Below are 14,525 nucleotides of genomic sequence, written 5' to 3' on the forward strand. Positions count from 1 at the left end.
AATAATAGCCATCTTTCAAAAGGCCATATCGGCCCAACCTAAAAGAAACTAAGGGCAAAAACATTTATAGTTCGCGACCTTGTTCTCACTCAACTCGGACCTAAGGGTCCCACCATCCCGAGCTCGCACATAATCGACTTAAGCACAACTCGAGGATTCATCAAAAAATCTTAAGAGGTATTCTAGTATAAGTTCAAAGCTTGCCCATTGATTACTAAAAAACCTAAGGGTTTGTTTTACTCTGAGTTCGAGCCAATACTCACTCGATTATTGAAATTATAACATCAAAAAATTTCACAAGACGAAAACAAAGCAAACTTTACCACAAGTCAAAGATGGAGCGGAAAGAAAAGAATTTTTTTATACATAGATGGTATTTGCAATGCCCACAAGGGGCCTTACACACAAAAGCAAAAAACAAAAAAAGGGCCTAGTCAACTTTGAGAGCTGTATCTTCGAGAACCACCTCCTCGAGGACCTCATCCTTTTCTTCTCCGCTCTCGGATCCACTAGCGGAGTTTTTATCATCGAAAAGTAAAGCTGCAGCCTTGTCCTCCAAAGCTTTTGCATTCTCGATATCAGTTGAGAGGTCAAAGCCACGAGCGTGCACTTCCCCGAGAGTCTCTCTCCGGGATTGTCGCCTGGCATGATCGACATCACACGGCAATTTAACATTAGCAACAATAGAGATCTCCTGTGCCCGAATGTTGGCAGCCTCAACGTCATCTAGATAAGAGGCCACAAACACCTCTGCCTCAGATTTAGCCTTCGCAAGTTCTGTTGTTGACATAGCTTCGAGCTCCTCAATCTCTAGCTCTGGGCCAAGCTTTCTCCCTTCACATTTTGAAGTTGGCATTCAACTGAAGCCAGCTGGTCCCTAAGAGTGTCTTTTTCTGAGGAAAGACGATCCATATGCTGTTTACACCCTAGGGTCTCGACCTCTTTCGTCTTGACCTCCTCTCAAAGCTGCTCCACCAGCTCGCCCTTCTATTGGGCCTGCAAAGTCGAAGTGTCAATCGCTAAATCAAATGAACACTTAACAAACTCCCAAAAGTTACATTACTGCTCAATGAGCTCAGTCTGCTCTTGATGAGCCCTCACCAATTCAGCTAGGAGATCCCTGATCTCCTCCTCTTTTTGAACGTAGAGGAGTTTGAAGTTGTCCCTATCTTCCACGAGCTTCTTAGTTCGGCCTCGCGTCGGGCAAGCTCGACTTGAGATTTGGAAAATGCTTCTTGATGGAGCGTCACGGCCTTTGCACAAAAGAAAAAAAGTTAGACTCAAAACAACGAGAATAAAACACAAACATAATTATGAGTGTAGAAAATTACTTATTTAAGAAGTCACGGGGCCTCGTCAAATATGAACGAAGCATCCGGGTCGGGACCATCTTCAACCCCTGCGAAGCATCCCTAGAAAATATCATTCACTTTGTGGGTCGTCCCCACGTCAGGAGTCTTCATAGCCCAGACATCTTGGAACTGCCCCTTAGAGAACATAAGGCCAGATGACGATTCATCTAAATTAATTATCCAAAGTGATTCACTTAGGACATTCTCTTCTCTTTGAGGGGCCTCGAAATTGGACTCTTCAGGCTTACCCGCCAGACGTTCTTCATGGCAAGGTACGCTTTTATCACCTAATGGCTCGGGGACTCTTCTCGAGCTCCCCTCCGAGATTTCTTCGGTTTGGGATTGAACCGCATCGACTGCTGCCAGTTCAATGTCTTTTGAAACTTCAGTGCTTCACCTCTTTTGGGTTACCAACATGCAGTCGGTGTCCTCTCCTTCTTCCTCGTCCTCCCGAAGTTGTTGGACCGCATCAGCAGACAAGGCTGTAGGTCGGCCCTAGGCTTTCGAGGCCTATTTCTCTTGGGCTTTAAGGTACCTGGAGGCGAGGCTCGTTTCCTCTTCTTCTCTTAGATTGGTTTCAGGATCTCCTCTTTACCGACGGAGGCGGCCTTATAATCACATTGTCTTTGAGACCTGCATAAGAGGAAAGTAAGTATTTTACAGAGTAAGATCAACATCCGAACAAAGGAACTGACCATGGTTTTTAGCTTCCCACCGACCCCTAGCCAAATTGCACCAACAATGCTCAGCATGAGAAGAAGTGGACGCCAGTTGTCGAACCCAACCCGTGAGGTCCAGAATTGCACTAGGAAACCAAGGGGAAGTTGCACCATCAAAAAAGAAATTAGATCGATGAAGAGTAAAGAAAGCAAAATAATGAGCATCATCGATGGAGTTGTACTTACGTTTCATGTTCCATTCCTCGGGGAATGGCATTCTTTCGGCAAGGATTAGGTTGGAGGTCTTGATTCGGAAGAACCGGCCCATCCATCATCGGTCCTTGTCCTCATAAATTCTTGAGAATAGCATCTTCGTGGACCGAAGCTGGAGTTTTATCAACCTACCTCGATAGAGTTGAGGGCTTCATAACCTGTTCAGATGGTCGAGGGTAAATGACATCCCCTTGACCTTGCTCAAAAAATACCGGAGCATATGGACAATATGCTAGAAAGAGGGGTATATCTGGACAAGGGTCACCCGATATTGATGATATAAATTGAGTATGACCGAATCTACGGGACCTAGTGTGAAAGGATAAGTATACACACTTAAGTACCCTTTCACATGGGTAGTGATGTCCTTCTCTGGGGAAGGAATCACCACCTTCTTGTTCTCCCAATTGCAGTCCTCTTTCACCTACTCGAGATCGTCTTTAGATATTGAGCAGATATATCGGGACATGGGTTCACAACGGCATGGTACTGATGTAGGCTTTTCGATTTTGAAATCGGCAGTTAGCTCGCATGGACCTGGAACGCACTCCTCGATACGAGGTTCCACTAGCGTCCTTCCACCGGCCGAACGCGATGATGAGGAGGCTTTTTCTTTCTAGGGGAAAGTTTTAGATGCTTTATCCATTACCGTCGTGGAGTTCAAGAAAGGGGAAGAAGTTGATGTTGAGAGAAGCACAAATTGAAGAGGAGGATGTCAAAGAAGATGAAAAAACTTGTAAAGATTTGTGAGAAGGTTTGTAAAGATTGTAAGGATTGAGAAATGGACCTATTTATAGTGGTCGCCTCAACGGTTTGGAGAAGCTAATGGCCGACCATCAGCCGCCTTTAATTAATGGCTTTGGGAACTAAGCGGACGCGGCCCTTCAATCACTTCTATCGCTGGCAACATGGAGTTGATGTCATGATCGAGGCATTAGAGGATCGAGGATCAAAATGTTTCTTATCATTTTATTCTAAGAAACATGAGGACTATCAGTATACAGTCAAAATCAGGTATGCCCGATTTCGTAGGCTCAAAGAGTCGCTTCGAGCCTAAGTTCAAAATGGACCAAGCTCGAGCCCGATGACGGAGTACAAGACTCGAAGATCGAGGTGCACAATGAACACCGAGGCCGAGCATGACCAACCTCGAGGTAATACCATTATAGTTTTGTAACAAAAAGAGCAAGATTCCCGCAACGGCCTTAAGATCACGGCTTAAATTCCGGAACAGATTTGTACTAGGCGGTTAGACAGTTGTCCAATAAGTTTCCCTACTAAAAATAAAAATGTACCTTGTAAATGACTCCCCTATTATATAAAGGGGAGCCCATTCATTTGTAACATCATCAATCATTGGCAAAGGAATATACATTTCTTCACTTTCTTGCTTACTACTCATCAGAATTGTCTTTTAACTTTATTGCTCTTACTGACCTACCTCGAGGCCACTTTATCTCGAGGTCGAGACTTGCTTGCATACTGGTTTGACTTACTTTATTCTTTAATTTATATGTTCGATTCCTTGATTATCAGTTGATATTGGACTAAATCACATATCTTTAAGACCTCAATACAAATATAATTGTTACTCGGATTTCAGGGTAAACAAATTCCAAATGACATTCCAGCATATCAAGCTTCTCATTTAGTGTCTCCAATTTACTCTTTGCCGTTGCCTCTAAATTTACAACAAAATTAACCGCCCAGCTATTTTTTTTTTAAAAAAGCAAAAAAAGGTAAAAACTCGCCGCTACTCGGTGTTCATACCAAACTAGTACATGTGTTTACTGATGTAAATTTTCACTTTAATTTTTAACTATTAAGGTTGAATTGCTTAGTTGTTAACACCGATGCAGGTAACTAGGTAAGTCTTACCGGAAAAAATTACCCAAAGGAATTTGAAGGAGTTAGAGAAAGTTACCGAATAGAATGATTATGTGTAGTTATATTTTAAGTGCGTGATGGTATAAAAAATCATCTAAATGGTAACATGTTTATCAGTTTCTAAGTCATTCAAAATGCTTACCTGAAATGGAAATCTTTTGCTGCATTTTGTAGGTTTGCTAATCCTTCGCCGCTTCCTTCTTTTATCTTCTGTGAGTTTTATAAGGAATGGACAAGTGCTGATGAATCAAAGTAGAAGTACAGTATATCAATAACACTCTTAAAATCTAAAGCATGCTTAAAAGTTAAAATGAACGCATAGCTGAGAAGAGTGAACAGGTACATGTTGAAGGCGGTAAATCTTAGAGGGTTCCAGATTATTTAATCTGAGTTTGCACAAGGAATAAGGAATAAATGATTCCTTAATGCAGAGGATGCATAAGATAACGTGCATTAGTAACAAAAGATTATCTTGAAACATAACTAAACCTCTAGATCTTGGCATCCTTTATTACAACCAACACCTTCCGCTGTTCGTGAAGCAGAAACAATTTGTTTAATCATCCCAAGGTATCATTTATAATACATCTTTGGGGAAGGCTCGAACACATTAAGTACATCCTATAAACGTGTCATAACGAAGATTATCTCGAAATCTTGGCATCCTTTACTACAACCAAGTACCAATACTATGTTCATGAAGCAGAAGCAATTTGTTTAATCATCCCAAAGTATCATTTACAATACATCACTGGGACACACTCGGACTACTGAGTACCATCCTATACATGTATTATATATCTTTTTGAATGTGACATTAGGTCTATATGTTTTTAAATGTCATAAATTTTCGATCTGGTTAACTTAGATACGAATATATTATAGCTATAAGATGAACCAATGAGTTATCATAATTTTCTAATCAATCGCCTTTTAGCTTGGTTTATGAGACATGAAGAGGGGCAAAATACTTCAATTTCTTATGTTAAGCAAACAAGATCATACCTTAAGTAGCAAACATGCTAATTAAATCAATCTATCAACATTACAATCCAAATGAAAAATGAGACTTCAAGCTTCTGGTTTCTTTCGACTCGTTCAAAATCACCCTTCACTAAACTACTCTGGTTTCTTTTAAGCTACACACTTAAAACGGTGAATCCTTGGAATATTCTTTTATTATCCGTATTTCCTTATTTTCAGTTTCTATTAAGTTACATCAGTACCAATTGTCAACTCCTGAGGGAGGAAGTTTAATCTTTTTATATTATGATCTAATACGAAAAAGTATGACGAAAACAAAATAAAGAATCTTATAGTTGTACTTCTGACATCAATCTAATAGTCATGTGTTAGAATATTTCCTATTTACTCATGATTTGGCCTGGTACACCCAATCATGATATTGGAGGGGACCTTTTTCAGAAATCTCTGGATCCTAAATCGAATGCGATGTATAATTTGAGATCTTATACCAGCTTAAGAAATTAAGGTTTAAATCAAGCATGAACTTGTAGCATTTAGCATAGTATGGTTTCACATATGCTTACACAAGAAAGCAACTTCAGAAATAGAATCTAAGGCAAATATGTATTCTGAGACACAATATTCAGAAGCCAAATCATTGAATTTTTTAACATTTTTTCCGCCTTATATTCATTTGGAACTTGAAGAACTTCACCATATTACAACCACAGTTAAATAAAATATGTTTATAGTTTGCAAGATTTACAAGCCACACAAGATGCTATGAATAATTAACGACCTATATTGATGGTTGTGTAACTCATTGTAGACTCCCCCAAGCTAACTGCTGGTTCGCCACAAGTATCAGGTAAATAATACATAGGAATTGGCTTCTTCATTGAATGCTACCCCAAAATTGAGAGCGTGAATTGCTTGTCTTATGGATGGCCTCAAATTGCTCTCCGGATGAGCACACCATAACTCGCTAATAATCAATCGCTCTGCTTGTTTTGCGTCAAAATTGAAAGGAACAAACTCAGCTGTAAAATGAATAATGAAAGAAAGAAAAAAAGGCAAAGAAGGAAATGTATGTTGCACTAAAACTCAGCAGCAACAAAATCCACAGTGTGAGAAAAGAAGAAAATGTGTGAATTGATATCGGGCATGCAAGAAAAGAGGCAGTGTTCATATTCTAATATTTGCCTATAAATATGCATCTCTTTCCTCAATTGTAAATCATTCCTCAACTTCTTCTTTCTCTTCAATTAATAAAGAGCTATTCTTTGTGTGGCGTGGAGTAGGAAAAGATTACTGAACCACGTAAATCTTGTCTTGTCTTGTCTTATGTAGTTTATTGCACTTCTCTTTTAAATATTTTCTCTTATATTAGCCTGACACACTTCACAACAAATGGTATCAGAGCACAGACAGTGTAATTCTGATAGAAAAGTATGGTATTGGTGCACATACTATTCACAAGAATAGTGCGACACTGTTGATCATCAATACTAACACTATTCACAATAGTGAAGTACTATTCATTAATAGTGATAATACTATTCACCAATAGTGATTGTTGTCCACCTTATACAGTTAGGAAATTGTTTCTTACATGGAGTAATATTCACAATTACTATTCACAGTCACTACTCACATAAAGAAAATTGTGAAAAATGGTATCGGAAGAAGGGAAAGTTAAGATTGACAAGTTCAATGGTAGAGATTTTGAATTCTAGAAAATGCAAATAGAGGATTATTTGTACCAGAAAAAATTACACTTACCTCTGACTGAGGTAAAATCAGAGAATATGGACAAAGCGGATTGGGATCTATTAGATCACCAAGCTCTTGGTGTGATTCGATTGACGCTAACACGAAATGTGGATTTTCACATCATTAACGAGAATACCATTGTAGGCCTGATGAATGTATCAAATATATATGAGAAGCCATCAGCTTCAAATAAAGTCTATTTGATGCGTCGATTGTTCAATTTAAAGATGATAGAAGGTGAATCTGTCACGGAATATATCAATGAGTTTAATATAATATTAACTCAGTCGAGTTCTTTAATATAAAATTTGATAACGAAGTCAAAGCATTGATTCTACTATCATCTCTATCGGAGAGTTGGTTTGCAACAATATCTGCAGTTAATAGTTCATTGGGAAGTACCAAACTCAAATTGGATGATATTAGAGACTTGGTTCTAAGCGAAGATATTCGCCGGAGAGAATTAAGTGATTCCATAGGATCTGCTTTTAATACCAAAAGCAGGGAGAGAAGCAGCCAAAGAGGACAAAGTCATGGTCGTGGAAGATCAAAGTCAAGGAGAAGAGGGCAATCCAAAAATCATAAAGGCATTACGTGTTGGAATTGCGATAAAAAGAGTCACTACAGTAGTCAATGTAGAGAACCAAAGAAGAAGAAGAATGATCAATACAAGGATGATAATTAAGCAAATGCAATTGCTGAACAAGTCAGAGATGCACTAATTTGTTATGCAGACAGTCCCGTCGAATCTTAGATTCTGGACTCAGGTGCATCCTTTCTCTCTACCGCATGCAAAGAATTATTGCATAATTATATTATTGGAAAATTCGGGAAGGTTTATCTAGTAGATGGCGAACCTCTGGATATTGTCGAGAAAGGTGAAGTCCATATAAAGACTTCATAAGGCACGCTATGGAAATTGCAAAATGCCCGACAAGTTCCTGGCCTCAAAAAAATCTGATATCTATGGGTGAGATTGATAGTGCATGATATAAAACAATATTCGGTCATGGATCATGGAAGATAACCAAAGGAAATTTGGTATTGGTATGAGGCTTCAAGAAGGGAACACTGTATGCTACCGCAATACAGAGAGATACTATAGCAACAATTGATCATGGTCGTGGCACAATATTATGGCACCAGAGGCTCGAGCATATCAGTAAAAAGGGAATGAAGTTGTTGGCATCCAAAAATAATTGCCAAACCTCAAGCATGTTGAATTAGTTTTGTGGGAAGATTGCATTTACGGGAAACAAAAGAGAGTTAGTTTCTCAAAGGCTGGAAGGATGCCAAAAAAAGAAGCTGGAACTAGTTCATACAGATGTGTGGGGACTAGCCCCTGTAACTTCTCTTGGAGGCTCACGCTATTATGTCAGCTTCACTAATAATTTCACGAGAAAGGTATGGGTTTATATTTTGAAAAATAAATATGATATTTTTGTTACCTTTAAAATATGGAAAACTGAAGTAAAAAATATGACAAGCCTAAAGTTAAAATGTTTGATGTTTGACAAAGGAGGAGAGTATGATAGTTAAGAGCTCAAAGCATTCTGCTAGGAGAAGAGGATTAGAATGATCAAGACAGTTCCTGGAATACTAGAACAAAATGGCATTGTTGAGAGAATGAACAGAACCCTGAACGAGCCAGAAGTATGAGAATACATTATGGTTGCCAAAATATTTTTGGACCGAGGAGATTCAAACATCAACTTACCTCATAAACAGAGGACCCTCTGTACCGCTGAATTTTGAAATTCCTGAAGAGGTATGAACAGGAAAGGAGGTAACTCTCTCTGATCTTAAAATCTTTGGTTGTATTGCTTATGTGCATGTAAACTCTAATAATAGAGACATGCTTAATCTTAAAACTAAGAAATGTTTCTTTATTGGCTACGGTGACAATAATTTTGGTTATCGATTTTCGGATGATCAGAATAGAAAGATCTTAAGACACATAAATGTCACATTCAATAAAAATAAGATGTACAAGGACAAGCTTGGAGTAGAACCAACTAACACCAGCAGACAGATATTTGAAACAGTTGAGTTAGAAAAAATCTCATAAAATGAAGTGGCTAGAGAGATTACAACTGATTCTGAAATTGAAGATGCAGAACCAGAAGCTGAATCTGGATCATAATTAGAACCAGAACCAGAGATAGAATCAGATGCAAAACCAAATTTGGAGTCGGGACTTGAATCAAATTTGGGATCAGTTACTCTTGAACCTATATTAAGAAGATCTAAAAGAGTCACGAATACTCCAGATAGGTCTCTCTCTCTCTCTCTCCACTATTTACTTATGACTGATGATGGAGAACCAGAACATTTTGTTGAAGCAATGTAGGTGATAAACTCTAATAAGTGGAAGTTAGCCATGAAAGAAGAGATGAATTCTCTTCAAAAGAATAAAACATGGATACTTTCGAAGTTACCAAAAGGAAATAACGATTACAAAATAAATGGGGTTACAGGGTCAAGGAAGAGCATGACAGTAAAAAGAGATACAAAGTACGTTTAGTAGTAAAAGGATTTCAGCAGAAGGAGAAAATTGACTACACCGAGATCTTCTCTCATGTAGTCAAATTAACTACTATCGGATTGGTGCTACGTATCGTAGCTGCAGAAAATTTTCATTTGGAGCAGTTAGACGTTAATACTGCTTTCTTGCATGGTGACCTTGAAGAAGACATCTACATGAAGCAACCTGAAGGTTTTCAAGTTTTTGGTAAAGAAAACCTTGTATATAAGTTGAAAAAGAGTTTGTATGGTTTGAAATAAGCTCCCCGAAAATGGGACAAGAAATTTGATGGATTCATGCATAACAATGGTTTCAGATGATATGAGATGGACCGTTGCTGTTAGATCAAAAATTATTGATGAATACTATATCATTTTACTGTTGTACATTGATGATATGCCAATTGCAGGATCTAGCATAAATGAGATCAATAGGGTTAAGCAACAACTAGCGGAGGAGTTTGAAAAGAAAGACTTAGGACTAGCTAAGTAAATGTTTGGGATGAGGATTAGTAGAAACAAGTTAGAAGGAACCTTAAAATTGTCTCAAGAAAAATAAGGTTCAGCCTTCATGATGAAAATACCGAAAACACTCCATTCAGAAGCCATCTTAATATGTCAAAGGACCAATCACAAAAGACAGATGAAGAAAGGAAGTACATGTCTAAAGTTCCATATGCCTCAGCAGTAGGAAGTTTGATGTATGTTATGGTTTGTACTAGACCTGACATAGCAGTTGGAGTTGTTAGTAGATACATATCAGATCCAGGAAAGGAGTATTGGGAAGGTGTAAAATGGATATTACGATATCTCAAAGGCACCTCAGGTATGACACTTTGTTTTAAAGGAGAAATATTAACTTATAAGTTTTTGTTGATGCAAATTTAGGTGGCAATCTGGATAGTCGAAAAAGTATCACAGGCTACGTGTTCACCTTAGGTGGTACTGCTATTAGCTGGATGTCCAGACTTTAGAAAAGTGTTGCTCTATCTACCACAGAAGCAGAGTAAATGGCAATCTCAGAAGCTGGAAAAAAAGATGATTTGCTCAAGAATTTTCTTAAAGAGCTAGGTAAAGAGTGGGACAATTGTGAGCTTTTCAGCGATAGCCAGAGTGCAATTCATCTTGCCAAGAATCCAGTGTTTCATGCAAGATCGAAGTATATCTAGTTGATGTATCATCATATCCGAGAGTTGATAAGTGAAGAAACGCTTTCCCTACGGAAGATACCAGGATCGAAAAACCCGTCAGATATGTTGACCAAAGTTGTCGGTGTTGACAAACTGAGACTATGCACTGCCTCATTTAGCCTTCAAGAATGATAATGTGAAGGTGCCACCAAAGAATATCAAATCTTTTTTAATTTCTTTCTTGATGTATATGGGTTTAAAGGGAGATTGAAAGGAACAAACCCAGATGTAAAATGAATAGTGAAAGAAAGAAAAAAAAGGCAAAGAAGGAAATGTATACTACACCAAAAGTCAGCTGCAGCAAAATTCACAGTGTGAGGAAAGAAGAAAATGTGTGAATAGATATCGGCACATGCAAGAAAAGAGGTAGTGCTCATATTCTGTTATTTGCCTATAAATAGGTATCTCTTTCCTCAATTGTAAACCATCCCTCAACTTCTTTTTTCTCTTCAATTAATAAAGAGCTATTCTCTGTGTAACCGTGGAGTAGGCAAAAATTATCGAACCACATAAATCTTATCTTGTCTTGTCTTGTGCAATTTATTGCTTTTCTCTTTTAAATATTTTCCCATTCTATTAGCATGACACGCTTCAAAACAACTGGTATCAGAGCACATACATTGTAATTCTAGTAGATAAGTACGGTATTGGTGCACGTACTATTCACAAGAATAGTGCGACACTATTGATCATCAATACTAACACTATTCACAATAGAAGTACTATTCATTAATATTTATAAGATGATGTTTTATACTTAAATACCACACAAGGGGAGGATTTGTGTGGTGTCCAATTTTTCGCATGCATGGATTATAGAAGGACCTGGTTCTTCTACGAGTTCTTACACTACAATTGCAAAATAATAAATGCATAAAGTAAAGAATATAAGATTTTTTATGTGGAAAACATCCAGCTCAAAAGGTGAAAAACCATGACCTACTTACCAGTAGGATTTTTTCTAACACTTTACTAAATCACTGAGTCAAAAATAGCATTTTCAAAACTCTTGTAAACCTAAGGATTACCTCTAACCTTTTGTGGTAACCAGTTGAGGCTGTTGCGACAACTTCAAGTTAACTCTAACTTGAACAATACAACTCAAAGTACCTAGTACAAATGCTTTTAGATAAAGCTGAAAAGTACTACTCAAAAACCCTACTACAATTGAACTAGAATAAAAGACAAACACTTGGAACTGGTTCTTCTATATGGTTCATGTAGCTTCAGGTTCGCACACTTGAAACTCATAGGAATTGCTTGCAAAATGTCTTACTATTTTGCTCTTAATTCTTGCTTAACTTCAGCATTTGTGCGTCACTTGTAAAAGAGAACACAACTAATATATATAGAGTTAGTAGAATAAGGATCAACTCGGGTTCTAATGCTTTACTCTTCCGTGGTGGAAGAGTTCTAGTTATATTCAACTTCTAACTCATCCCTTATCTAGGATAGAGTTCTCTTCAAGTAAAGAGTCCTGCTCCTTATCAATTATGCAATATTTTTGTTCAGGAGATATCAGATATAATCACTTATGCTTATTCCTGTCACGTGTATGCCTTGTGCTTGAATCTGCCCGTATCCTATACTGTGTATGGACCTGGTTCATGCATGTGTTCCTTTGTCAATCATCAAAACAAAACTTACTCAAGCCAACAAATTCTTCCTTTTTGATGATGACAAACTCTGTGCTTTTCATGAGCATGAAACTTGTTTCAACTTAGCTCAACATCAACACAATGTTAGAATATTTTCCATTTTAAAGTCACAAATAATCAAGGACCAGGTTCATTAGGTTATAAACAACACAATCCAAAGCAAAAGCACAACCTATCCTCCTCCTTTTGGCATCATCGAAAAGTTTCATAATTAAGTTATATAACCAGATTTTAGTAGATATCACTCGTGGCCACTGAGGCTACTTCAAATCCAATCATGGATTCAATTTTCTCTTATCAATCTAAGGATATTAGCCATATAATAAATGTCAACAAACAATTAGAGTAAAAGTAGTGATTACCATTGATAAGATTCATCCAAAAAGCATAAAAAGAAATAAAGGTACTGAACCATGAGCATAAAAGACAAAAAGAAACATCCCACTCGGGTCACTGGTTATAAACTAGGCTAGGAAGGGTTTAAGGCTCAGAATGATTAGGTTCTTGGTTTCTGGCTTGAAACAGCTTTAACATGTCTCGAAGAATGCCTTCATTCTTCTCTTTCTCCTTTGCAAGCTCAGACCTGAGAGCATTCCTCTCAGTTTTTACTTCCGCCAGCCTCTTCTTCAGCCTCTCAATCTCAGCATCCTTAGCCCCACTCTCCTACTCCAAAACTCTCACTTTGTTATTCACAGGCACCTTCTTGGATAAACTAGGTTCTTTGGGAGCAATAAGAACTTCATAGTCACAAGCAGTCAAAGTGTTGGCCCCAAAATGATCTTTACTTGTGCTAACATCCAATTTCTTTAGGGGAACATTGAAGTGAGCAAGCACAATAGTGAGTCATGAGTTTTAGTGCCAGATACCCTATCAAGGAGCTAGATTATAAACCCCGGCCAGTTGATCTGCCTCCCACTATCCACGTACTTCATAAGGACAGGTCCATAAAAGTAGCAATATGGGCAGAACTACTTTGGTGATAATTCAAAGAGCACTTTGTGGGCAGGTTTCATTTTACTCTTATAAACAGCCTCGGGTTGTACATCTAACTCTCTGTCAGTAAATTTCTTAGTGATGGCAAGAGAGGTAGGTAGGCTTTCTAGGCGGGTCCATTTCCACTTTTTGTAATCATTATACCCTTCAGCAATTACCGCTAGAATCTCTCCTAGTTCCTTGTCATCAAAACTCACTTTTAACCCTTTTACTACAATGGTTACCCTTCCATTCTTGATTTCACAGTTTGCAAAGAATTCCACAATTCTAGCTCGAGCTAGTTTCCCTTCCAACTGAAGGACCATGTCCTTCCAGCCTTGAATTTCTAATTTCTCCAACAGCAACACCATTTCTTCCTCATCCAAATCTCTAAGGAGTCTGCCCTTCAAAATGGTTCTTTTTCCAAACTTCACCATCTTGTCATGTTCTTCATCAATCTCTTCTTCTTCCTCACTTTCTTCTTCTACAACTTGAACTTTTCTTGATTTCCTGGAAGACCTGGTTCTTTTTGCCAAAGCAGAGCTTTCTGTATCAATAGACGTTGTAGGGACCTCTTTTTGGAAGTCTTTCTTTTCTTAGCACTTGGAGTCACTGCCTCCACTTCTTCTACTTCATCCTTATCAGGAAGAACCTTGTCTATCTCCTCAATTGCAATTGTCTCACTTGGTTCACCTACCTTTTTCATTCCTTTAGCAGCAACTGTCTTTTTACTCTCAGCTAAGGTATTTTCTAGGTCAGCCTCACTCTGCTTCCTCTATCTCCTTGTAGCTCTTCATCTTGTGGGAGGAGTCTCTACAAGGATAGAAGAAGCAACATTTCTCTTCTTGCCACCCATACAGGAACAGGGATTTTAACTCCTGGAATCTTCTTCTTCTTTGGATTATAGCTATCAGACACCCTTTTCAAAAGTTCATGGAGGGGTTCCTTCTCAGATAGAACAGGTCGTTGGAACCTTTTCCTTAGCGTAACTAGCCCCTCCGCTGCACTTGCATCTCCAGACCCAATGCCTCTTTCTCGCAAACTTTATTCCTCCACAATAACCTCCTCACTCTATATCATCATTACCCCTATTTCTTCAGTCAAACCAACAAGAGTGGGTGAAGATTCAGCCACTTCTTCTTCTCCCTTTCCCCTGGTATCTCCTGTTTCACCCTCATTCTCCTTTTCTTTTCCGTTTTTATTTTTCCCACCAATTTTATAAGACTCAAACTATACACCAGCTATAGTACCAACAAGAACAAACCTTTTAAT

This window comes from Nicotiana sylvestris, chromosome 9 (genome assembly GCF_000393655.2).
Source record: "Nicotiana sylvestris chromosome 9, ASM39365v2, whole genome shotgun sequence".
In the NCBI taxonomy this organism is placed as follows: domain Eukaryota; kingdom Viridiplantae; phylum Streptophyta; class Magnoliopsida; order Solanales; family Solanaceae; genus Nicotiana; species Nicotiana sylvestris.